We start from the raw sequence: 26,286 nt of genomic DNA on the forward strand, positions 1-26,286 counted from the left end.
CTGCAAACCCAATGGCAACTACCAAGCCGGGCCACCTTTTCCTACCTACAATTGAAGAGTATTATATTAGCATTCATGCCACATAGCCGCACTACCCCTGACTCCAACTGGGTTACCCCCACTCTACTCTTAGATAGGTGTTGGTCCGCACCGACGAAACCAAAGACCCTAGCGCTATGCTATAAAGCATGGCAAGAGATTGCACCTCCACCACCCCTATCCCACAAAACCCAATGGGAGACAGATTGCAATGAAACCCTAACGCAGTGCGACTGGCTGAAAGCTCTAAATGGTCTCTCTAAACGGACCCGCTGCTACTCTCACATGGAAGCACATAGGAAACTAATGTACCGATGGTACATGACCCCACAACGTCTCCATCGCATATTCCCCAACACCCCGCCTACTTGCTGGAGGTGTAGCAATGCCCTGGGTACATTGAAGCATATTTGGTGGTCCTGCGAGGCTATCCAACCCCTATGGACGCAAGCCCGTACCATACTGGACGAACTGAATATCCCAAGCTTTCCCCTAACCCCCACAGTGTGCCTACTCCTGCTCCTACCCCGCGCAGTTAAACCCAGGTGAAAAACAAATCACTGTACTAACTCTGATGGCAGCAAGGAGCCTCTTAGCACAATGTTGGAAATCCCAGCAATGCCCATCCATGCCTCAACTACGAGAAAAGTTGGATCAATTTTATTACTATGAAAGATTATCCCTCACCACAGTAGAACACAAACAAAGATTCAACGACACATGGCATATATGGGAGACTACGTACCGCAACAATCATATAACCCAACCATCCACGCACACATCACCCCCCACAAACCCTTAATCCAATAACACTCCAACTCACATACCACCACACACCCTACAACCCAACAGCCCACCTTGCTACCAGTCTGTAAACGAATCCATCAACTACTACTGACTCCCCTTATCAGTGATGCCCTAATCTTCCAAGTTTTCCGAGTTCTACCCCCTTGTTAAGGACTACCCGTACCCCCCCTACTTAACCGGTATACAAGGTACTGCCTGAAAGTCACAAGGTTACCCTACCTTACAGAATGTAATGGTACACTGGCAATCTCACCTCCAAACAGTTGAGAAAAGGAACAAAATATTGAGATTCTGTTGAAAATTGTTGATGGCGTTGAGTGAGAATGTAATGTACTTATTAGGATGTAATTAACAACACTGCTGTTAACTACCACACTTGACAATGTACCTTTATGAAGTTTTTTGTAAACCATGTAACCACCGCTAACCCCCCCCCCCTATTCTTTTTTCTGTATCCCTGATATCTTAAAACGCAATAAAAACTAAATTTGAAAAAAAAAAAAGGACTGAAAAAGATATTAAATGCTGACATTTTTCTGTTGTCCAGTACATGTTTGTTTATTCCCTGTAGCTAAAAGCATGTCCTCAACTGTTATCACTTTGCATTGGGAGTTAAAATAAATAAAATGCAAATGCTTTTCTGTGTAATATGTTGTACCAATTAACATAATTACCTAAATTACCATTAATACAATAATTTTTATTACTTTTCTTAGAATTTAGATTTGAACATGACTTTTTTTTCTGCTTTGATGGCTAGATATTCTGAAAGAAGAATAAGATATACAAATTACAATGTCAGAGCGTGCCAGATATCGGTCATTAGGCTGCCGGTAAGCCACTTCCCATCTGTACACTTGACAAATCAAGTAAATAGCACCTCACTAATTAAAAGTAATGTAGGAAAGCAGGTTACCTGATGTTCTATAGATTTTAACAGCACATTGTTGTAATGAATAATCACTTGAACCTTTTTTTTTAATTTATTTTTTGCTCTCTGTATAGAATTTTGTTTACAATGTATTAGAACAAAAAAGGACAGGTTCATAAAACGCTGTCAGGTGACTAAAGTAGTTTCAGCTGAAACTGAATCTTATTTATTATAAACGACTATAGTTTAGCACATGCAAATATGAACCGTATTATATGCTATTTTATATGTTTAGATGCAATTTGTCCATTTCTATCTCAAAGTAAACTCTTTCAAGTTTGAAATCCCTAAAGCATATATTGATATTTTCTGTTCTGCTTTGTGGTTTTTATGGTAATTATGGTTAGTCACTTTCATACCCGGAGGATGCGTTTGCATTTTGAGAATAGAAAATTCCAAGAAGACAACAATTAATGGTTACAAAAGACATCGGAACAATAAATTAGGGGCTTATTCACCAAGCAGCGACTTGTGCAAACTAAAATCCTAATTTACAAAATGTAATGTGAAAATAGACAAGTTGGAAAAATTGTACATTTCAGCTATAGTTTCAACTTTATTGATTATTTTAGTGAAGAGTTTGCAAATTTGTTTCCTAGTACAATAGAACAGAGTGTTTAGTGAACAAAGTTCCAGAACTGTGTTGTGATCTTTAACGTGGGCCTCTTCTATGGCTATTGACAGCTATGCAAACTGATTGATTATATCCTATTATAAGTTTTATATTAGATTAATTAACACTTTCTAAAAGATTTTTAAAAAATGGTAACAAGCAATTAAAATATATCATATTTCAAGCCTCCGGAAATGCATGAATGATTTGTGACATTTACCGGTATTTTTTGCAGGATTTTGGTAGGCGGTTTTTAGAGAAAATTACCCCTGTTCTACCTTTCAAAATATAATATCACATTTCCAAATTCATTCTGTAAAATTGCACTATATATCACTTTAGAAGAAATTTAATTATAGATTTTATGGTAATCTATGCAGGTGGAATATGCATCAACTGGAAATGTTATTTTTTTTTAAGTAAGGCAATTACTGTGGCATTTTCTTTTCACTCTACATTCTGAGTAACATATAATGCTAGGGCCATCTGTTTTATTATAAGATATTGCAAGCCATTTCTCTTTTTATTGTAAAGAACAATGCAGCAAGAAATACGTGAGAGGAACAAAAGTACTTTGGGTAGGATGTGCAATGAATGACAGAAATCATTTAGATATTAACCTGCTAAACATTTCCAAGAATGTGCATTTTTAATAATAGTGAGTGTGCCAATGTGTACTTTCAGAAAGTTGAATGGTTAACATAGATGAAATGGAAACATGCACATATACATAAAATGTCATTAAAAAGGAAAGAAATAAGTTTTTCTCTAAACTAAAATGGGAGATATAGTTAACAAGTACCATTTTAACAGGTTAAAGGAACATTCCAAGCACCAGCATAATGTACCGTATATACTCGAGTATAAGCCGAGTTTTTGAGCCCATTTTTTGGGCTGAAAAACCCCAACTCGGCTTATACTCGAGTCAAGGTCTGTATTATGGCAATTTGCATTGCCATAATACAGACCGGGGGAGAGGGGGGCTGGCAGAGCTGTAACTTACCTCTCCTGCAGCTCCTGTCAGCTCTCTCCTCCTCCGCGCCGTCCGTTCAGCACCTCGGTCAGCTCCCAGTGTAAGTCTCGCGAGAGCCGCGGCTCTCGCGAGACTTACAGTGTGAGCTGATAGAAGGAGCTGCACGGACGGCGCAGAGGAGGAGAGAGCTGACAGGAGCTGCAGAACAGGTAAGTTACAGCTCTGCCAGCCCCCCTCTCCCCCCCACTGAACTGCCACTGGACCACCAGGGAAGGAGAGCCCCCCTCCCTGCCATGTATCAAGCAGGGAGGGGGGACGAAAAATAAATAAAAATATAAATAAAATAAGAAATAATAATAAAAAAAAATAATAATAATAATAATAATAAAAATAATAATAAAAAAAGGGGGTATAAGGACCACTGTGGGAGGGGGTATAAGGACCACTATGGGAGGGAGGGGGTGGGATAAGGACCACTATGGGAGGGAGGGGGTGGGTTAAGGACCACTATGGGAGGGAGGGGGTGGGTTAAGGACCACTATGGGAGGGAGGGGGGTATAAGGACCACTATGGGAGAGAGGGGGGGGGATAATGACCACTATGGAAGGGAGGGGGGGATAAGGACCACTATGGGAGGGAGGGGGGTGGGATAAGGACCACTATGGGAAGGAGGGGGTGGGATAAGGACCACTATGGGAGGGAGGGGGTGGGATAAGGACCACTATGGGAGGGAGGGGGGGTATAAGGACCACTATGGGAGGGAGGGGGGGATAAGGACCACTATGGAAGGGAGGGGGGGATAAGGACCACTATCGGAGGGAGGGGGGTGGGATAAGGACCACTATGGGAGGGAGGGGGGGAGAAAAGGAACACTATGGGAGGGAGGGGGGATAAGGACCACTATGGGAGGGAGGGGGGATAAGGACCACTATGGGAGGGAGGGAGGGGGGGGATAAGGACCACTATGGGAGGGAGGGAGGGGGGGATAAGGACCACTATGGGAGGGAGGGGGATAAGGACCACTATGGGAGGGAGGGGGGGATAAGGACCACTAGGGGAGGGGAGGGGGAAGTAAGGACCACTAGGGGAGGGGAGGGGGAAGTAAGGACCACTAGGGGAGGGGGAAGTAAGGACCACTAGGGGAGGGGAGGGTAAGGACCACTAGGGGAGGGGTGAGTCAGGACCACTGGGGGAGGGGGGTGAAGGAACACGGGGGTGGGGAGGTAAGGACCACTGAGGGAGGAGGAGGGGAGGTCAGGACATATGGGGGGGGGCAAATATCCTTGCACCGGCCCTGCACACACTGCATTCATACACTGCATTCATACACTGCATTCATACACACACTGCATTCATACACACACTGCATTCATACACACACTGCACTCATACACACACACTGCATTCATACACACACACACTGCATTCATACACACACACACTGCACTCATACACACGCTGCACTCATACACAGGCTGCACTCATACACACGCTGCACTCATACACACACACGCTGCACTCATACACACACACGCTGCACTCATACACACACTGCACTCATACACACACGCTGCACTCATACACACACACGCTGCACTCATACACACACACGCTGCACTCATACGCACACACTGCATTTATTATACACACACTGTAAATAAATATTCAATTAATATATTTTTTTTAGGATCTAATTTTATTTAGAAATTTACCAGTAGCTGCTGCATTTCCCACCCTAGTCTTATACTCGAGTCAATAAGTTTTCCCAGTTTTTTGGGGAAAAATTAGGGGCCTCGGCTTATATTCGGGTCGGCTTATACTCGAGTATATACGTATTGGTTAGGGTGCAAGGAGTGTTTTGGCACTCCCCCTTATTAGGAGTCAAAATGTTTTAGAACTTTTTTAACTTTTTACATGGAGTCCACTGTGTGCTGCTTCCTGTCTCCACTACTGCTTAGTGACCAAGAATTCTGTTTATGCAGCTCTAACCACTCCTCCCCTGGTTGTGACTGACACAGCATATATGGGGGGGGAAATGGTTTTATTTTCATCAGATGTTTACTTCCTTTTGAATTGTTTAGCTCCTACTTTGAAAATTGAACTTTCAAGCTATTACAAGTGCAGGAGATAAAACATTCTACAATAAATACAATTTTCAGTGAACATTAGGTTTCTTTTTACAGGAAGTGTTTAAGAAGATGGTGCATGTTACTTTCAGGGAGGTGTGACTAGGGCAGCATAAACAAAATGATGTAACTCCAACAGATAATTGACCAGTGCGACTGCAGCAGCATATACTCCAAAACTGCTTTATTAAAGGGATATTATAGGCACCTAGACCACTTCATCTCATTTAAGAGTTCTGGGTGCTGTGTCCCTGTTTTCTTAACCCTGTAATGTAAAACACTGCAGTTTTAGAGAAATTTCAATGTTTATACTGCAGTGTTAAGACTGCCTCTAATTGCTGCCTCTATCAGACAGCATCTAGAGGTGCTTCCTGTAGTTTCATGAGTACCTCCAACATGTTATAAAACCCTATAGGAAAGTATTGAGTCATTGCTTTCCTATGGGGAAGGCCTTATGTGCAGGCGGTGCCCCACATTGGCTGATGTCGGTGGAGCATAAGGTGCCCCACATTGGGTGACGTCGGTGGAAACCTTCCAAGGCCCGAAGGATATGAATCAGGTAAGTGAAAAAAGTTTTTTAAAACCCACAGGGGGTAGGAAGGAGGGAAGGGGGTCAAAGGGGAGAATTCCTATAGTGTTGGGAACACAGCTTTGTATTTCTAACACTATAGTCAAATTCCTCCTCTAAGCAGCTGCAATGGGGTAGACTTGTTGGGGGCCAAAAGTGTCATTTTTTTATATAAAACAATTTCTAAATAGCTTTAAAAAAAAGTATGACACCATTACTACTACAAAATGTATGACACCATTACTACTACAATAAACTGTAATGGTACTTAAAGTATCCCTTCATGGAAAATACCTAATTAAATAAAACATTTTATGTATATTTCTCAGTAGCAATGTAAAGCATAGCACCGGGGTAGGCAACCTTTGGCACTCCATATGTTGTAGTCTACATCTCACATAATTTCTTTACAACCACAATGCTGACAAGACAAAGCATTAGGGCAGATGTAGTCCACAACCCTTGGCATAGATTAATACATTAGCTCAACAGCATTCCAAAGCAAAATAATAATATGGTGGATAGTAGTTAATGGGTGATAACATAAACCAATAAATAATAATGAACTATGTTTTATATATTTTCAGATTTGTTGACGTTGGCCTTAACGTTGCAACAACATATCCTCATACAAAAATCTAATTATTAGACAATTAGAAGTAATTTTTAGTTTAAACTGTATTTTAGAGATTGCCGATTAGATGATAAGTACGTCATTATCAATAAATGATAATGACTTTTACACAAACTCATATTTAAAGCTGTCAAGGTCAGACAAGACTCGAGCTTTAAATGAATGGCTATGTACATTTGACCTTATAGACGTATCAAGAAAAATGATGACCTAGGCATGCCTCATCTGTTAACTTTACATGTATGTAATGTTTATCTTGTTTAATTTCTTATACCGTTTTAAAAATTTCAGTTGCACCTCATTCATACAAGACTCAGTAAGACCCTTGGGCCGACATGACAGAGCTCTGTACTGCTGCCCTTGCTATTAATGTTGATGCCTTCATTGTTAGCTTGTTAACTGTGTATAAAAACTTGTTCTAGCTAGTATACGTATAGTAAAGATGCCATTAATATGGTGCCTAGCATATCCTAAAAGCGGTTTACAAACTTTAGCCAGCCCATACCAACCACCAGCATGTACCACAAATGCAGAACGTTAACTCACATTATCCAAGCAAACTGTTAGGCATGCCTACAATTCTATGTTATGTTAACCTACTGTCTTCTCACCTTAATGTAAAAAATGTGCTGTCTACTCTTATGCATTGCTATGCTTGTTTTGCCTGTAACCATACTACTTGCGACGGCTGTTGGGGCTACGCAAGCATTCTGTTCTTTCATGCACAACGAAAAATAAAGAATAAAAAAAAAAAAAGAAAAATGATGTTGCTACAGAGATAACACAAAAAACAAGGTTGAAATCCAAACAAGACACTCTGTTACATAAAATCAATGCTTCTTCTTAATTGATACATTAACTGTTTAGAAAAAAATGAAGGGCATTCTTATTGTAGAATTAAATAGCTATAAAGAGCATAACAAAAAGCTTTGTTTGACGTGTCAAAGCATTTATTTGATTTCAGTAAAACTATTTTACTTTTTCTGATTTATATGTTCCAGACTGAAAAAAAAAAACCAGGAAAAAAAAAAACCCGGTTAAAACTTCACTTGACTGTTAGAACAAAAATGATAAAAAAAAGTTGCAAAACCGTTGTTCTGTCTGCTACTATGATTGTATCACTTTCAGGAATATATACCTCCCTGCAAATTTTGTTCTTCATTTGCACTTCAAATTGTTTTCTATACTTCTGTTTTCCATCCATTTTCAAGCAATTTTATTTGAAGCCTGCATTATTGCATTTCCGAATTCACAGTAGAAAATCATATATTGCTTAGGAAAAAAAAAAATAAGCTTGTGAATGGATATTATTTTATATATTTAAATACACAAATTTCATTGCTTTCCGCGCCATTGTTAGAGTGAGGTACATTTATAAATACTGACAGGTATTTGAGAGCTACACAGTCACACTCCTACACAAAGGCACTCACTCTGACAGGTACATAGAGGCTGGTGTCTCTAAATAAGCTGTAGCAGGTACCCACACAGACACATTTACATGCTGTGAACGCTACACACATGCATAATAATAAACAGCCTGGCAAATACACATACACATCGCACAATGGTACAGCAGTGATTACACAGGGATGGTGTACACTTTCTGAAGTATAGGTCTTGTTATTCACAACCCAAACTGAGGAATGCACTTTGAGCGATATGTTTACTATTTTGTCTTAATTATCCTGAAGTAGAAGCAGGGTAAATGAATGGCTGTGATGTGATCACAGATATTTTTTTCTTAGATGTGAAACCAGTACCCCAAGATTCAGGGTGCGTAAGAAGTATATGGTGAGATTTTGAGAAGGAGCAATGGCACAGCAGGGGTGGAGAAGCCAGGGTTCACTTTACAAATGTTGGATCCCCAATTGGATCCCCAATTGGATCCCCAATTTCTGTGTCAGTAATGCAGGTTCTTCAGTGTCATCACCATGACCTATTGAAAAAAGACAGGTAATACAACTGAAGTATTGCCAACATGATGTCGTATGTCTGCTTAGAAGGTTTTTTTCTTTTTAAAGTTTGGAGTATTCCTCCACAATGGATGTATTATCAGTTAAGAGTTTAAATTATAGGAGGAAATAAACACATGCATATGTATGAGTGTTTTTTTTTGTGATCTCTGAATGCATTACTCATAACTACTTGTTTATTCATACATGGATAGAATTTTAATATATGGGCGTATGTCAGAAACATAATACTCAGAATATCTTCATGATAACGTAATAAAATGTAGTATTTATTATTTATGGAATGAACACACTCTTTGACACAAACATACACAGATATCCTTTCTCTCTGCTTTCAAATTTTCATTTTCAATTTTCACCTACAAAATAGCACATACCTATCTCCCCAATCTATTATTTGTGCGTTAGTAGCAACATAAAATGAAGAATAAAAGTCTCCCATATACTCATTAGTATAAGCACACATACACTGATCAGTCACAATATTAAAACCACTGACAGGTGCAGCAAAAAACATTGATTATATTGGTACGATGGCCGCTGTGGCGAAACCAACTTCGCCACTGTGAACTGGAGAAGCCTGGTTGCTAGCCTCCTGCCCTGCGACTATGGCCCCTGGACATATTGCACTGTAAAAACTATATTTTGGCGTGTAATAGTTTATATTACTGCTACTGGGCCTTTAAGGGCCATCCGTGGACCTATTGGGCTGCTGCTGGCCCTTTAAGAACTGTCTGGGGCCATATTGAGACTTTGGGTAACAATACCCTTTAAGACTATGGCCCCTGGAAGGTATTACCTGTTAAAGACTCTTTTAGCAGATTGGATTTTATAAGACTGTCCCTTTAAATAATTTGGAACAGTGCTGCAGCTTTAAATGGGCACTTCTGATGCAGCCGAAGTGCCGAAGTAGTCGAAGTGGCCGCCATTCGACAAACGAACACGTGGCGGCGGCCATCTTTGTTCATTCGAACGAGGTCAGCGGTATGTGTAGCCAAATTCATGGATCTGAAATCGGCTACACATTTTACTGAACACCGCTGACCCTTACCTTCTCCTACACTTCGTTTTTCAGCTCCAGAGACTAAGTCCCATTCGAAATGGGACTTAGTTGTTTTTTCGCATGAAATTGACCGGCCGCACAGCCCAAATCTATGGAACTGTTTTGGGCAGGAAATTGTGCTTGCGGTCGGTCAATTATGGAGATTGAATGTATAGTTTTAAAGTTACAGTGTATGTGTGTAAAGTATATTTTAAACTGTATGCATAATGGGATTATGTGTCACACTAAGGGGAGGGGATGTGTGGGAGGTAACATCTATGTCATTGGTTCTTTTATGCCTCCCTCTGGGTGTGGCCTGTATGTGTGAGTTGGAAATAAAAGCCAGGCTGGATGAGCCAGTCTAGAGTTCCTGTTTAACCCTCAAAATGAAGTGTCGTCTCGTTCTTGGGGGGAATTGGATTGCAAGCTGACTGCCAGGAGTGTAAGCGGATTGTATGCTTTTCTTGTTCAGCTGTTCCAGTTCGGAGTGTTATCTTGTATCCAGTTCGGGAGTTTGGTGTTCTGCAGTAGCTGTGCCTGTCTCTCAAAAAGGGGATTATCTCCTAAACTGATTTTATTCCCTTTTATGCTGAAACGGTCCGTTACAGCCGCTGCCACGGAGTAGGATATATTTGGCAGCAGGTGAATAGTCGGTTCTTGAATTTCATGTGTTGGAAAATGGGGAAGTGAAAAGACCGTTAAAAGAGGGAAATGTAGAGGAGGCAGTGAGAAAATACACAGGGAGATGCAGAAAAAATATGAAGAACATATCCAGCAGGGAAGGAGGAAATAATGTGGAAGCTGCAAAGAGAAACATGGGAAATATATACTAGTGGAAAGTCTGATAAGTAAGATGGAGGAGATTCCTCACGAAAGTTAGAAAGTATCTGGATGAGAGAGGAAGGAACCTGGAACAAAAGTAGTTTTAGAAAACAGAAAAATATATGAGAGCATGGAAAGAAGAGTGTGTAAAACAACAAAAGAAGTTGAGAGGGTGGGTAAAACATCTGTGGAATTAAGATGTATTGGTAAAGGGGATTAGTATAGAGATAAGTTGAAACATATTGACGTAATATTAAATAAATAGAAACAAAACAGAGAGAGTTGTGGAAAAGGGGAGAGACTGAATGGGGAAGTGGGGTGACTGAACTAAACAAGTGGAAAGAGGAAAAGATAACTAAAAAACACTGTCAGAGAGGTTATCAATAACTGAGCCATGTTACACCCAGGATGGGGCATTCGTGCACAGACTATCAAAAATACCCTCCCAAACAATAGTTCAACACAAATTCACTTTCTTCTGCCTTTCAGATAGATCCCCATGTGTTAGGTTATCTTGATAAACCTCACTAAACATCACTAGACAGCTGACTAGTAGGTTCTTATTAGTAGTTTAGCACTTATAATGCTATTGCATACTAAAAGGTAAGAAAGTCACTTAGACTTCTCCTCTGCATCCTCCATCCATCCATACTGTCACGTCTAAACATTTGTTATGAAGGAACACAACTGCAGATTTCGTATAGTTTGAATATTTATTATAAAAAGTAAAAGGTATTGACTTTAATTCCAATTTACAGGTACTGTAGCTTTAAGTAATAAACGATAACTGAAGTCCACAATTATAGGCACTGTAGCTTTAAGTAGTAAACGATAACTGAAGTCCACAATTATAGGCACTGTAGCTTTAAGTAGTAAACGATGACTGAAGCAGAAAGAGTCCTTTAGTAGTATTAATTAATTAGGTGATAAGAAGTTACAATAGCTGTTCCATAGACTTAAACTGAAGTAAGACAGATGCAGCTAACTGAGACAAAGTATGAGTTGAAGTTAGCTGTAATGAGGTTGTTTTAACGAAGGACTTTGGAGACAGGAAATAACAGCTTTGAGATGCAACGCTTATCACAGAGGTTTTACTTAGCTTCCGGCACATAGAACACTGGTTCCCGAGATCTCCTCAGAGGCGATTTATCCTGAATGGTGAGAGTTCAGCTTTAGTCGTGGATGAGGAAAGGTGAAGGGAACTTGAAGTCTTCCAGTCCGGTCCGGTAACAGAGGGCTTTCACAACGATGTTGCAGCCGGTTCGTGAGTACGGAACGTAGTTCAATAATCCAGCGTCGATCAGCTGGTGCGGTCAGATTAAATAGGGAGACCGTGTCATAAAGAGGTGTGGCTAAGCTCTGTGGAACCAGGAAGTAAGAGGATATCATAATTAAGGCATGACACATACTCATTTTTGTATATGTCACAAAAATAGAAAATATGAGAACTCTGAGAATGGAGAAAAGCTAAGAGGAACTCAATATCTTGTCCTTCTGTAAATCCCCGCTCAGGCCTCAAAATAGTTTTTGCTCACTTGTGCCATTACAGAGAGAACTAGTTCCAAGGAATATCAGAATAATCCCACCTATAAGGGGAGCTCAGAACCAAAACGCAGGCAAGTTCTCTCTGCATGAGAGATACAGCAACCCCGGACAATCATTTTGGCCTTCTTGGGACTCTTCTGTGAGGTGTAGCTAATACCCTTCTAGGCACAGTGAGCACGGGGTCCACGTATGGATTACCCTTTTGAACCTGGGGAGTGCCAAGTTAATCCATTGCAAAAAAACTGAGAATATGAGAACTCTGAGAATGGACAAAAGCTTAGAGGAACTCAACAGCTTGCCCCTCAATAAATCGCTGCTCAGGTTTCAAAATATTTTTTGCTCACTTGTGCCATTACAGAGAGAATCAGTTCTTTTTTGTATATAAACAACACACACATGCATTAGCACTTTCATTTTCATGTTTTGAGTAAAGCTACATGTTGTGTTTTGTTTTCTGGTTATCAGGGTGAAGATGATACAGATGTGCATTTCATAGTTTTGCTTTGATTTTTCTAGTTATTTACATAAAAATTATGATACTCATTACTATTTTAGAAACTGTATTTTAGAAACCTCAATATTCTATAGCAAAAACAATGCAGCAAGCAACCAACCAGGGGAATGAAGGACTGCAAATTACCAAAAACATATTTAGAAAGCACCATTGAGCTACTGCACAGTGGATATAGATAAAGATACACGGATGGGTCAGCGCTTAGTAACACAAAGAGGTAAACAGCAATGCAGCAACCCTAAAAAAGGGTATCCCTCTAAACCTTTTAGAATAACACAAGGAAAAAAGACAGGAAAGGGCTGCGCCACATATAATAATATAAAATAAAGTTAAAAAAATAAATAAAATAAGAACAAAAATACTATGAGTCTTCTTCCAGCTGTGCAACTTGTCACATATAAAAGTGTCTCTTATTCAAAGAGTAGGTTCAACTATAGCTCCTAGATTTGGATGTGGAAGATCTTGATGTCTTTTGGTCTCGTATGTGGGTAACGAAGAGACAAGATAACCTGAGTGAATATGTCAAGACTTAGTAAGCCATGTATAGGTAATAATGATGTTGCACTCACAAATAAGGGAGCTATGGCCAGCTCTAGTGTGGATCGCCTATAGTGGTATACTCCCCACTATTTGGATATGTGAAGGTTGATCTCAGCTGGAGGTTTTCTAGGTGCTCGGAAAATAGATAAAATAGCCACAAATAGTGCTCTCAGTAAAACAGTAATAGTTGGGTAAAATATAAAAAGATGGTACAAGTATAGATCATGCTCACTGCTCTATGGTGACAGCGTTGGTGGTATAATCCCCACCTGGGATTTTCTTGAGAGTAGTAGTGGATGAAGTAAAACTAGAAATAAGTAGAATATACTAATACTTGTAATATTAAAAAGCCAGGAAGGAATATTGAAATAAAAAGGTAATGGTACAATAATAATGTTGTAAAACCAAAATCCTTTATTATATCAGATAAAAAAAGTAATTTCCATATCCTGGCTGATAGGCTTTAAATAAGGGTGAAAGCAATTAGAAATGGTGCCATAAATCTGTGCACCAATCACAATTGTAAAATAATAGCATTGATAAGAATAAATAAATCATTAGTAATCAAAAGTATAAGTATAGGATGTATTTGATGATAATTTGAGTGAAAAACGAGGGTAGTAAAGTGCTTAATGTTTGAGAGGAAGGTGGTCATGTGACTCGCGGCATTTTGCCGCTTGGGAAATGTAGTTTCCGGCATTATTGGTGGTTCAGGGCGGCTTATGACATCACAATGGAAGAATTAATATGATCTGTTTTTGATAACAACCAATGGTATACCTCTACTTGATTCCATTGTGGCTGTCCTCTGGGTCTGCTAGCTCTGACTGGCTCTGACTTTATTCAACCGCAGTCTTCAACTTCATGATAAAATGTGGTTTTGCTATGTCCCGTTAGGCTGCATGTGCCTGCCCTCCCTGCCTTTTTGCCTGATTATGCCTTTCTCTTAGCTGAATTTATAGAACTTAATTTTGAAATTCAGTTTTTTGGTTCTATCGACTTTATCATCTGGGGCCACATTCATGTCTCCCGCTATTAATAATCTCCCTTTTTGTATTTTGAGAGTATTTGAGAAAACCTTCCTAAAATATTTTTGGGAATATACATTTGGGGCATAGATGTTTACTAGTGTATACAATATGTCATTAATCTTACAAATAATTATGATATATCTGCCTTCGGTATCCTTTTGTTCTAGTATCAGATCAAATCTTAATCGTGCGGCTATCAATATGGCAACCCCTCTCTTCTTTTTTTTATCTTGTCTGGATGCAAAAATCAATGGAAATTTTGCATATCTCCATTTTTGTTTATCTCCCTCCTTCCAATGTGTCTCTTGTGTAAAACAGATATCTATATTTCCATTTATTAATGAATTATACAGGCAGCCCCTTTTCTGAGGTGAATTTAATCCCTGGGAGTTTATTGAAAGCACCTTAATTGTCATAATTGATGATAGGTGCTATATTCTTATCAGAGGTGACCCAGCCCATTACCTCTCTCCCAAACCGACAGTGCTCTTCCTTCATCCCAGACATACATTCTAGAACTTTCAAACCTTTTGAATCCATGCCTAGTCTATGCTAAGCAATTCCCTAGCAAAAAAGGATTAAAAAAAAAAAAAAGTAAAAAATTACTCAGCTAGGTTACAGTTGCTGGCACGATGAGGAGCTAAGAGCGAGTGAGAGAACCATAGTATATCCCCAAGTATTTCTGATTCAAAAAGGGATTCTTTATGAGTGATATAACTTATTATATGCCAGAGTATTCTTTTAAGATATCTTCATCTCCCCCACCCCATTTTTTTTTATATATTCTATTCAGCAAATGGATTTATCTATGTTGTGCTTAGATCAATGGATCTTTCCAATCTTCTCTATTCCTCTCTCCTCTCTTGTTCTTCATCTATTATTTGTAAACTTCTCCATATTCAAGTCCTCCTCTATTAAATTAATCAGGATTCCATATATTATCATTCGTTATTATTCTCTCTCACATCTGGAATTTTTTTTTTTTTTTTTTTTGTATCTACCCCAATTGTGAGTGCTTTATACATGTGTTAGCATATTTACAACATTCTATTGTGAATATTCCTTTATCTTGTTATTATCTTTATCCTCCCATCTCATTCTTCAATATCTTCATTCTTATACACTTGTTAATGTGTCATGTATTCAAACTTGTATAAATATTTTGTCTAAGGAATCATTTATGTTGTGGTTTATAACGACAAATTGTGTATGTTATCCACTCTTATACTTATAAATTATTATTACTATATATATATTTTTTTTTAATTATATCCCATATACAAATTACGGAAAGATTTATTCCCAAAGTGAGTTCCCAATTTGTGCAAGTCCTCTGTTGGATCCTTGACCACAGTCAAATTCTCGTTGTGTTAAATTATAAACTTGATGGGAAGCGCCCAACTATATGGAATGTATGTTTTGTCAGTGCAATAGTCATATCCCTTTATCTTTAATCCTTCTAACAAAGCGATTTTGAACTAGAGATTTTCTATTTATCTATCTGTCCAGATATTATAGAGGTATTGAATGACTCATGTCGATCTATGGATATTACTCATCTTTGTTCCTTGCGAGGAGGTATATTTTACATGAGAAGAAACCGTATGTATTAATTGATTTGATTTTCTCTATTTCTAAAGTATTCTCTTTTAAACCCATTTTTCCATGGTTATAAAGGGGCTCATAAAGGTCCCCTTTGAGCCAGCTAATACTAAAATTACTAAACATTGATTTGATGCTTAGTAGGACAGAGAAGATAAAAATGATATTATATTCCTAAAGCCTCCTTTAACAGTCCCACTTGTTCCAGGAATATTATATTTTTCAACTGCAGGTACTGCCTATTTCCCTGATAACCCGCTCTGAGCGACTGTTCGGCTTTCCATGCTGCTGACAATACCAATCTCTCCCCTGGTCCTACGTCTCCCTCTCCACATGTTTTTGTTCTCTCTTCTTTTCTTTTATCTTCTTTTCTTAATCTTCCATCTCTGTTCATCATCTAACTTATTCTTCATCAATACTTGTAAACTTCTCCATAATCTGATACTCCTTCAGAGTTCCATATATTTTCATTCCTTGTTATTCTTTCTTAAATCTAGATTTATTTTTAAATTTCCAGTTTATCCTATATATTGCAAAAACACAATAATAGGTCGCGCTAAATACAAATGGATGTGTAATAACAATGTAAAATAGATAAATAAAAATATAAAATATAACAAGATCAGAAAGACAAAATGAATAGGAATAAAATTACTAATATTAATATCGCTTGCATACACTCTTACAGTAAGGAACGGAACAGTTATAATGAATAGTCCCAATACTTAATAGTCTGCTTGTATATTCCAATAAATAAGTAAGTGGAAGGCTTGGTATGTAGGAATTTCCAATGAAGAGAATGAATCTTCTAATTCATGGGGTGTCTTGACTCAATGGTATACATGGAAAGACAAAACAAAGAAACTCCAATAGTGCAAACTGAGGACCAATAAGAGCAGGATGAATATAGGGGAGGTATATTACTCACCTATTATTGAGCATAAACTAGCTCAAGTATAATAAGCATTCAGTGGCGTCTGCCCCCCACTGGCGGGATAAGGTGAAGGTAATTCCTCGGTATAAAAAAAGGGGAAGAAAAACAACCAAATATAGTGCTCACTGTAGATATGATAAAAATGAGTATAAACAGTAGAAATGCAGGTACTCACATTTAGATGAGCAGGATATACTGCTCAATCTATTCGTTTGGGTGGTATAGTCCCCACCTAGGATTCTTTAGCAGGTATCAGCTTCACAGTAGTATATGACCTCTGTCCACTGCAGGTGCAATTGCTTGTAGATATCACAGTACCTTTCCCTTTAGAGTATTAGGGTCTCAGGATTAACTGCCTCCTCTATCCCAGCTCTTAGAGGAGGCAGTTAATCCTGAGACCCTAATACTCTAAAGGGAAAGGTACTGTGATATCTACAAGCAATTACACCTGCAGTGGACAGAGGTCATATACTACTGTGAAGCTGATACCTGCTAAAGAATCCTAGGTGGGGACTATACCACCCAAACGAATAGATTGAGCAGTATATCCTGCTCATCTAAATGTGAGTACCTGCATTTCTACTGTTTATACTCATTTTTATCATATCTACAGTGAGCACTATATTTGGTTGTTTTTCTTCCCCTTTTTTTATACCGAGGAATTACCTTCACCTTATCCCGCCAGTGGGGGGCAGACGCCACTGAATGCTTATTATACTTGAGCTAGTTTATGCTCAATAATAGGTGAGTAATATACCTCCCCTATATTCATCCTGCTCTTATTGGTCCTCAGTTTGCACTATTGGAGTTTCTTTGTTTTGTCTTTCCATGTATACCACGGAGTCAAGACACCCCATGAATTAGAAGATTCATTCTCTTCATTGGAAATTCCTACATACCAAGCCTTCCACTTACTTATTTATTGGAATATACAAGCAGACTATTAAGTATTGGGACTATTCATTATAACTGTTCCGTTCCTTACTGTAAGAGTGTATGCAAGCGATATTAATATTAGTAATTTTATTCCTATTCATTTTGTCTTTCTGATCTTGTTATATTTTATATTTTTATTTATCTATTTTACATTGTTATTACACATCCATTTGTATTTAGCGCGACCTATTATTGTGTTTTTGCCATTTTTCCTTTGAGGTTATTAGAGGGAACCTCATACCCATAGGTTGCAGCTTTCGATTTGTTCACAGTCCTATTAGATCACTCAGCGCTGATCCAATACCTATCTTTTGTCTATCCTATATATTGGACTTTGATTATAATTTACGGAACAATTACAGAAAAAATATTTCCTAATATGGATTCCTAATTTGTCTAACTCCTCTGTTGGGTCCTTAGCCACAATTGTTTTCTCCTTATATGAAATAAGAAGCTTGGTGGGAAACCCCCATCTATATGGGATGTTATGATTTCTCAGTGTATTGGTCATATCCCTAAATCTTTTACGGTTATTCCTGGTGGCTTGTGACAAGTCTGGAAAGATTACTATATCCGTATATTTTCCTTCTTGAAGTTTTTTATATGGGAACTTTCTCATCAGGGAGTCTTTTTTTTTTAAATTCTTTATTTTATTATGTGCATAGATTGACAAGATACGTGTAGCGCCACGACAGCGTCCACATGCGTTTCCTTAACATTTCACATCGTGACAGTTTAGACAGCACATTTTTATAATAAATGAGAGAATCAAACTATTAAACATCGTTTTCATGTTATAACAGGCTAAGCTAGATGTGCATAGAACAATGCTGATTGCGCTTAAGATATGGAGCAGGCTGGTCGTTTAAATGTATGTCTGCGTAGCGCATGAAAAACAAAAAATAAGAGAAGTAAATATAGTATTAAGAATTAAGTAAAGTAAGTTGATGGCATTACTTGCTTTGTACAACATGTGTATAACAGGCTATGTAGGGTCAGTAGTTTGCGCCAGATTTACTAGGTCAAGTACGCGTTCGACAGAGGCAGTTACGCTTAAGGGTCTGCTGCAGTACATGTTGAGGAGGGAAGCGTTTGTACCTAAGGCTATATTACGGTAGTTGTGGTTCTCGCTTTGTTAGTCATCAGGATGGGCCTGTCATAGAGCAGAAAGCAGAGGAGCGCCAAAGAGGGAAAGCATTACATGTGCAAGGTTTAGCTATATTATGGTTATATATTGATAATACAGGCTAGAGATAAGAACACAGTGGCATGGCATCCCTGGGAACTGGCTAGCAATGAGATTGATCAGCAATTGTGTGGGTAACCTGCATTTAAGGCGATCAGTCCTCTTGTAAGACCATATGTCAGTCCCATGCGATGCCCCACATCCCCCCAGCCTCAACAGTGTAACACCTTCACTACCTGCACCGGACCAGGGTAGTGGGTGCTGCGACAGTCCACAGGAGTGTTCAGCCTACACCACAGGGTGAGATGGTGCTATGAGGTATGGTAGCCAGTCCATCGGTTTGTGGCCTGAACTCGGCCCGCTGACTTGGTGATGTGCTGATGGCTTTGCTTGTGCGGCAAGGTAGGTGCCCCTTCCGGGTTTCCCCCCCTGTTGGCTGTGCTCTCTGCCGGTTTCTTCCGCCGGGTTCTGACCCTGCTGCAACGTGATCTATAACTTGCGGCCTGAGGGCAGGGTTTGGCTCGGGCTGCCGTCTGTATTGTCGCTGTACTGTGTGCTTCCTCCCACCACTTCGTTTAGCTGGCTTCAGTCTGCCTCTGCTCCTTACCAGTCTTGGTCGATATTGCCCCCTGAGCGCCCCTTGCTGGCGCTGACTACGTGTTGTCATGTGGGTGTGGAGTCGGTCTATGCCGGGCTGGCTTATGGTGGAGCCGCGGTGAGGTTGGTGAGTGGGTCCGCAGGGGTGCCCTGCCCAGGTGGATGAGAGTGGTGGGCGGTTGCGCGGGCGTTGGTTTGCCTGATGTGATTTGTGCAGAGGTGGTCTCTTAGTAGAGGTGGGAGGCTGTGGTGGGGCAGGTAAGTGAAGCTTACCCTCCAGCTTCTTCCAAAATGCCTCGAAGTGGTTGTGGATTCGTGCGAGGATATTTCGGGAGTGATGCACAGGATTATCGGCGCTTGCCGCCATTTTAGGTAGGTCGCCGTTTTCCCGCCTTGGCATCACTCCGCTTCTCTGCATGCCCGGGATAACCACCCCTGGGTGGACCGGGATCACCCCCGCCGGTCTAGGGGTAGCAGGGTTGGCTTGTACGGTGAGCAGCCGTAGGACGCTTCCGAGTCAGGGGAGCGGCCGCCTCCCCCGCCTGGCGTGCACTAGGCCACAGTGTCGGTCGTGGTTCCAGCTGGCCCCAATCGGGTCGTTCAACGTCCCAATGCGTGCCCTCTATTGTGGGCAGCAGGTGGGTGTCTGGAGTCGTCGTTTGTGTTGCTTTTTTGGGCCATATTTTCTTCGCTTGGCTATGCTTGTACGGGAGCTCGTGGGATACACGACTGTCCGCCATGATGGTCAGGCCCCGCCCCCTGATCAGGGAGTCTTTAAGTGCGCAATTCAGGAATCGTACTATGACATCCCTTGGTTCTGTTGTTTTTATATTAGGAGGTTTATGAATCCTATGTATTCGCTCAAATGGTACTTCTCCAATCTCGTGAGTTTCCAAAAATTTAGCCATATATTCTTTTAAATAATCCTCCATTTTGTCTGGTTTAATTTCTTCCGGGACTCTGAATCTCAGGTTATTTCTTCTTGATCTATCTTCCATATCCGTGGTCCTGTTTTCTAGTAAACTCACTTGTTCTTTTAATATATTATTTTGTGTTTGTAGGAAATGTATTTCCTGACGTGTTTCTTTAATATATTCATCTTGTACGCTCACTTTCTGCTTTAATTCAGTCACCTCAGACTTTAGTTCCAACATAAATGCTTTAAAATCATTGCTGATTTTTTCATAAAGTTTGTCTAGTGCTTCCACCAAGCTTTCTTGAGATACCATTTTAAATTTAGGAATATTCTGTTTATTTGACTGTCCAGAGGCTGTGGAGGAGTTCAGTAACTCGTGTTGATCTGGAGATATTGAACGTCTTTGTTCCTTACGTGGAGGAATAATTATTTTTGGTGAGAAGAGGGTATTTGCATTCGTTGTTTTGGTTTTCTCTATTTCTAGAGTTTTCTCTTTTTTTGGACCCATTTTTCCTGGTTAAAAGTGTGTTCAGGTTTTTTTTTTTTTTTAAGTTTATACTATCAAATTGATAAACCAAAGGGAAGAAAGATACTTCTTAGAACTTTTGTTCTAGTTAGTGCTGATGCAGATATTACAGAAACAGTACAGAGAAGTTACTTCTTAAGCTATTCTATCAGCGTTTCGGTTGACCAGGATCTAAGTTATGTGTTGTTTAAGATCCTTATCTTTCATTAAACTCAGTTGCTGTTTGATCCAGTGATTTCTGGGTCTATTAAGGGCACCTTTGTTCTAGTTAATGCTAATGCAAACAGTTCTAATTATTGAACGGGTACTATTTAGGGCATAGTATTAGTACAGTGCTACAGTTCAATGGCAGTACTACAGTATACTTGCGACCTCCTTTGTCAACCCCAGTTATTCTTGATATTGCTGCCTGTTCGTGCGCTGGTACTGCTCGTTCTGCCCGGTCATCTGGTGGCCCACCGGTGATCCTCTCTAAACGGCTAATCGGCTTTCTATGCTGCCGCCATTGCCGATCTCTCCCCTGCTCCGAAGTCTCCCTCTCGCTCTCGCGTATTCCTCCTCGCGCGCCCGCAATGTCGCACTGTTGGCTACGTCATCCTACCTGAATTAAAGATTATAAACAATAATAACCAAGGGGAAAGGAAGAAAATTAAAAATTTTCAAGCTCTTCTGTCTGAATTTAATTATTATGACATATGGAGGGTTCAACATCCTAGAGAAAGAGACTATTCTTTTTTTTCAAAGGTTCATAAGGTTTATTCAAGAATTGATTTATTTATTACAGATGCCTATAATTTAGAAATGTTCGTAAATTCTAAGATAGAAGTTATCACCTGGTCAGATCATGCCCCAATAACCCTGGAGATAAATGAGGAAAATAAACGAGCAAATATGCCTCAATGGAGATTAGACGAAGCCATATTGAAATCAGAAGATAATCTTAAATTCTTGCAAATCAAAATAGATGAATTTATTAAAAATAATGATAATGGGGACGTAAATATAGGTACTTTATGGTGTACATTTAAATGTTATATAAGAGGAGTTCTAATCAAAATGGGGATACGACAAAAGAGAAAGCTGGGTAAACCATTACAGGATTTATATATTTCCTTAGCACTGTTAGAAAAAGAGAACAAACAGAAGGTAACAGTATATAACACACAAAAAATAAATGATCTCCAAAAAGGAAAAGAGATTAGAACTTAAAACATCAAATGCTATTTTGAAATTAAATCAATTATGGCATTAGGCAGATAATAGAGTGGGGAAATCATTCTCAAATAAATTTAATCTAAGAAAAACCTTTCTCTAATTAAGAAAATAGTTGTTGGAAATAAGATATGTTTATCCCCTGAATCAATTAGTAACGCTTTTGAAGAATACTATAAATCTTTATATAACTTGATTACTCCCAAGGTATCAATATCAGATAACAGAGATTTTTTAAAGAAAATTAAACTCCCAAAGGTGGATAGTACAATATTATCAGAATGAAATGCTCCCACAACCAATGAAGAGATAGAGAGGAATATTAAAGAACTAAAAACAGGAAATGCTCCAGGCCCAGATGGGTACACATCACTGTTTTTTTAAGAGATTTGGGGACTCGGTTATTCCAATGCTAAATAAACTATTTAATGGAATTGGCAATCAGAAGGAATTTCCTAAAGAAATGTTGCAAACAAATATAATTCCAATTCTTAAGCCAGGTAAAGACCCAAACTATGTTAGCAATTATCGTCCAATTTCTCTTATAAATATTGACATTAAGCTATATTCTAAGATCTTAGCGGAAAGAATGAAAAACATAATACCAGCCTAATTCATCAAGATCAAACAGGTTTTGTGGTTAATAGGAGTGGAAGTGACAATATACGAAAAATATTGAATTTGCTGCTTTAGATGCCGAAAAGGCCTTCGATAGGATTAGTTGGGTATTTATGTCGGAGGTCTTAACAACTTTTGGGACACAAGATATTTTCTATGATCGAATAATGAGTTTATACAAATTACCATCGGCAAAAGTATGTGGTGGGGGATTGAATTCTAAAGGATTTATGATAAACAATGGGACGAGACAAGGATGCCCATTGGCTCCAAAGCTTTATATTCTTACCATAGAACCATTGGCCTCATTGATCAGACAAACAAAAGAGATACAGGGAATTAATATAGCAGCCCTACCATATAAGATTTCACTATATGCCGATGATGTAATCCTTACACTATCTTCACCTAATACATCTATCCCAGCAGTAATATCAAGTATTGAACAATTTAGCTTATTCTCAAACTATAAAATTAATATGTCAAAATTTCTTGTTCTGTATTATAACATCTTAGAATCGGATCTCAATATTTTAAAAGAGAAGTATAAATTTAAATGGACATCTGAATTTATTGAATATTTGGGAGTTAGACTGGGATTTAATTGGAACAAAATTATTGAGATAAATTATCTACCTCTTCTTCAGGACATAAAAAAATATATTATCTATATGTAAACCTTTATATATTTTATGGATGGGGAGAATACGCGCTATTAAAGATTACATATTACCCAAACTTGAATATCTAATGAGATCAATCCCAATGAGGATACCAAAAAAAACATTGCTCGAGTTTCATGAAACCTTCCTGAAATTTGTCTGGGGACATAAAAAGCCAAGAACATCATACCAGATATTAAGCCGCAGACAAAATGAAGGAGGAGTATCTTTTCCTGATTTGATCATGAAACACGATGCAATTATGATTATGCACTTAATTAATTCAAAGTTTAAAGATTCAGAACAAACTTCTTGGGTAAATATAGAACGACTATCGAATAATTTAGACTCAATTGCTTTAGTTTGGCTGGATAAAATAGCTTTTAAGAAATTAAAAGTACAAAATAATATCTTGAACTATATAATTATATGACTTACCTAAAAAAGAGATATAAAATTGAAAATAATATTTTAAGTATCCGCTCCAATAGAGGTACTGAAGGGATATTTAATCGATATAAATTTGAGTAAATGGAAACAGGAAGGATATAAAGTCATGGGAGATTTTTGTATAGATAAAAATATAAAACCTTTTCAAGAAATATATGAATTAAATACCCTTTAAAATCTGAGTTCTTAGTTTACCAAAAAATAAGAAACATTCTGAAAATTAGGTGTATTGAAGAAGATCTCGTTGATAAAATTGTATCGATTAAGGGGAAAGATAAGTTAATTTCAAAAAATAAATAGAATATAATATGATTATACTCCAAGGAATAAATTAAATAAAATCAGTACTTGGGAACAAGAAAGAAAAATAGTCTTTACTGAAGAAGATTGGGCAAAGGCATTTAAATTAACAAAAAAAAAATACATACGTAATATTATTATTTATGAGAATTACATCAAGATTCTACATCGGTGGTACATGGTACCAGCAAAACTTTTTAAATTTCAAACAGGTTCTAGTGATATTTGCTGGCGATGTAATATGTTTACGGGCACACATTTACATATATGGTGGGACTGCCCAAGGCTTCAATTAGTGAAAAATAAATTGGAATTGGTAATAGGTGGAATTTATGGAATGAACATCCGATTAACCTCTCACACATTCCGATTTCATTTAGAACTACCAGACAGCAATATCTATTCACATAGATTGACGATACAGATTATAATGGCATCAAAAATCTGCTTGGCTAGGCGATGGAAAACTAGTATAATCCCGACGTGGTCGGAGATACAAGCACAGATACATTTTCAAAAAATGATGGAAAAAGCAGTGTATGTCAATATGGAAAAAAAAGAGGAATACTATAGAATATGGAATCCCTGGGAGATTGCGGACGTTTCAGGCATGGCCTAGAAGGCTGACCCCTCTCCTCCTGACAGTGCTCAAGAATGTATGAGATTAGTGTGAATGGATGGGTAATTGAGGTAGACTGCACCTACGTCATCATGTTTAAATATAAATATTTAAAGTACTCAAATTATAAAATAATTGTTTTAACAAATGATGATAAGGTGTTTGATATTAAAACATATTATCATACAGACGTTATGAATCAAATACCATTAAAAAAATAATTTGAAATTCAGTTTCAATTCATATTGAATTATTACTTTAGTGAATAACTCTGTCTTTAGTGTTATCTCCCAGGATATCACGACAGATGCTGCAACTAGCAAATGCTCGCCAAGATCTTAGCAAGCATTAATCTTAAACTGGTTTCAGTGCTTAACTAAGATGATGAGCTCTGCACTGCACATTGTCAATCATACCATGTATTGCAATTTTCGTCACATTGCATTGTGTCACACAACATCCAGTACAGTAATTGATAGAAGGAATATTTTGAATATTTAGTCTTTTATAATTTCTATTGCACCTACACACTTGTTCAAGCCTAACAGGTTCTATATTCTTTTTTTTTTTAATTCTTTATTTTTCCATCTTGGCGGACAAGGTGATTCAACATTAGCTTGCGGACTTACGCAGAAGCCACATGGTATATCAAGTGCATGTACATCATTACAATAAGACATGGGTATTCTGTGACATACTCTTTTAAACATTGGTGCCATCGTTGTCCCCGTCCGTCTAGGAGTGTTTCTGTTTTATTTTTTAAACCAACAAGATTAAACTTAACAGAACTGACAGGTTTGACATTCCATTTCACACTGTATTTTAATCGCGGTTTTATGTCTGTGTGCCTGCCTAGTAAACTAGTTTGCGTATGGCATATGAGCTATATGATCCCTCGTGTCCCCCTGTCCCTGTGACCAAGGGGTGGAGGGCCTTAGAGTGGAAGGAAAGATATAGGAGTAGAAAGAGAGTAAGGATGGGGTGGAGGGAAGAGGGGGGGTATATGCAACGGTTCAGTGCGGTTTGTTGTTGATCAGTGTGCTCTTTTTTATCAGGGGGGGTAGTTAGAATGTAATTGTGCCAGGGCTCCCATAGTTTGTCAAATTTAGGTGTGGTCCCTCTCATTCTAGCCAACAGGCTATCCATTAGGTGTACCTCTTTTATGTTACCTATCACTCTCTGAATGGAGGGTATATCTGCCTGCAACCATGTTTGTGCCATCGTTCTCCTCGCTGCTAGTGTGATTTTATGGATTCATTTTTGTTCCCCTCTAGTCCAGTTGTCTATGGGTCTGTTCAGGAGGTACGTCCATGGGTTCAGGTCGGGTGCCTTGTGGAAGATTCCCTTTACCATTTGGTGTATTTTTGTCCAGAATGCTTGAGCTTTGGGACATCCCCTCTGTCCACACCCCCTCCAACAGTCATCTGTTGGTGTTCGTCTCATGCGGTGTAGTGTGACCGGCGTGGTGTACCACCTAAACATTGTTTTGTAGGATTGCTCCTGTTGTGTTACGCATATGGATACAGTGTGATTCGCCTCCCAAATGTCCCTCCATTATTCCCCCTCC

Source organism: Pelobates fuscus, chromosome 2 (assembly GCF_036172605.1).
Source record: "Pelobates fuscus isolate aPelFus1 chromosome 2, aPelFus1.pri, whole genome shotgun sequence".
In the NCBI taxonomy this organism is placed as follows: domain Eukaryota; kingdom Metazoa; phylum Chordata; class Amphibia; order Anura; family Pelobatidae; genus Pelobates; species Pelobates fuscus.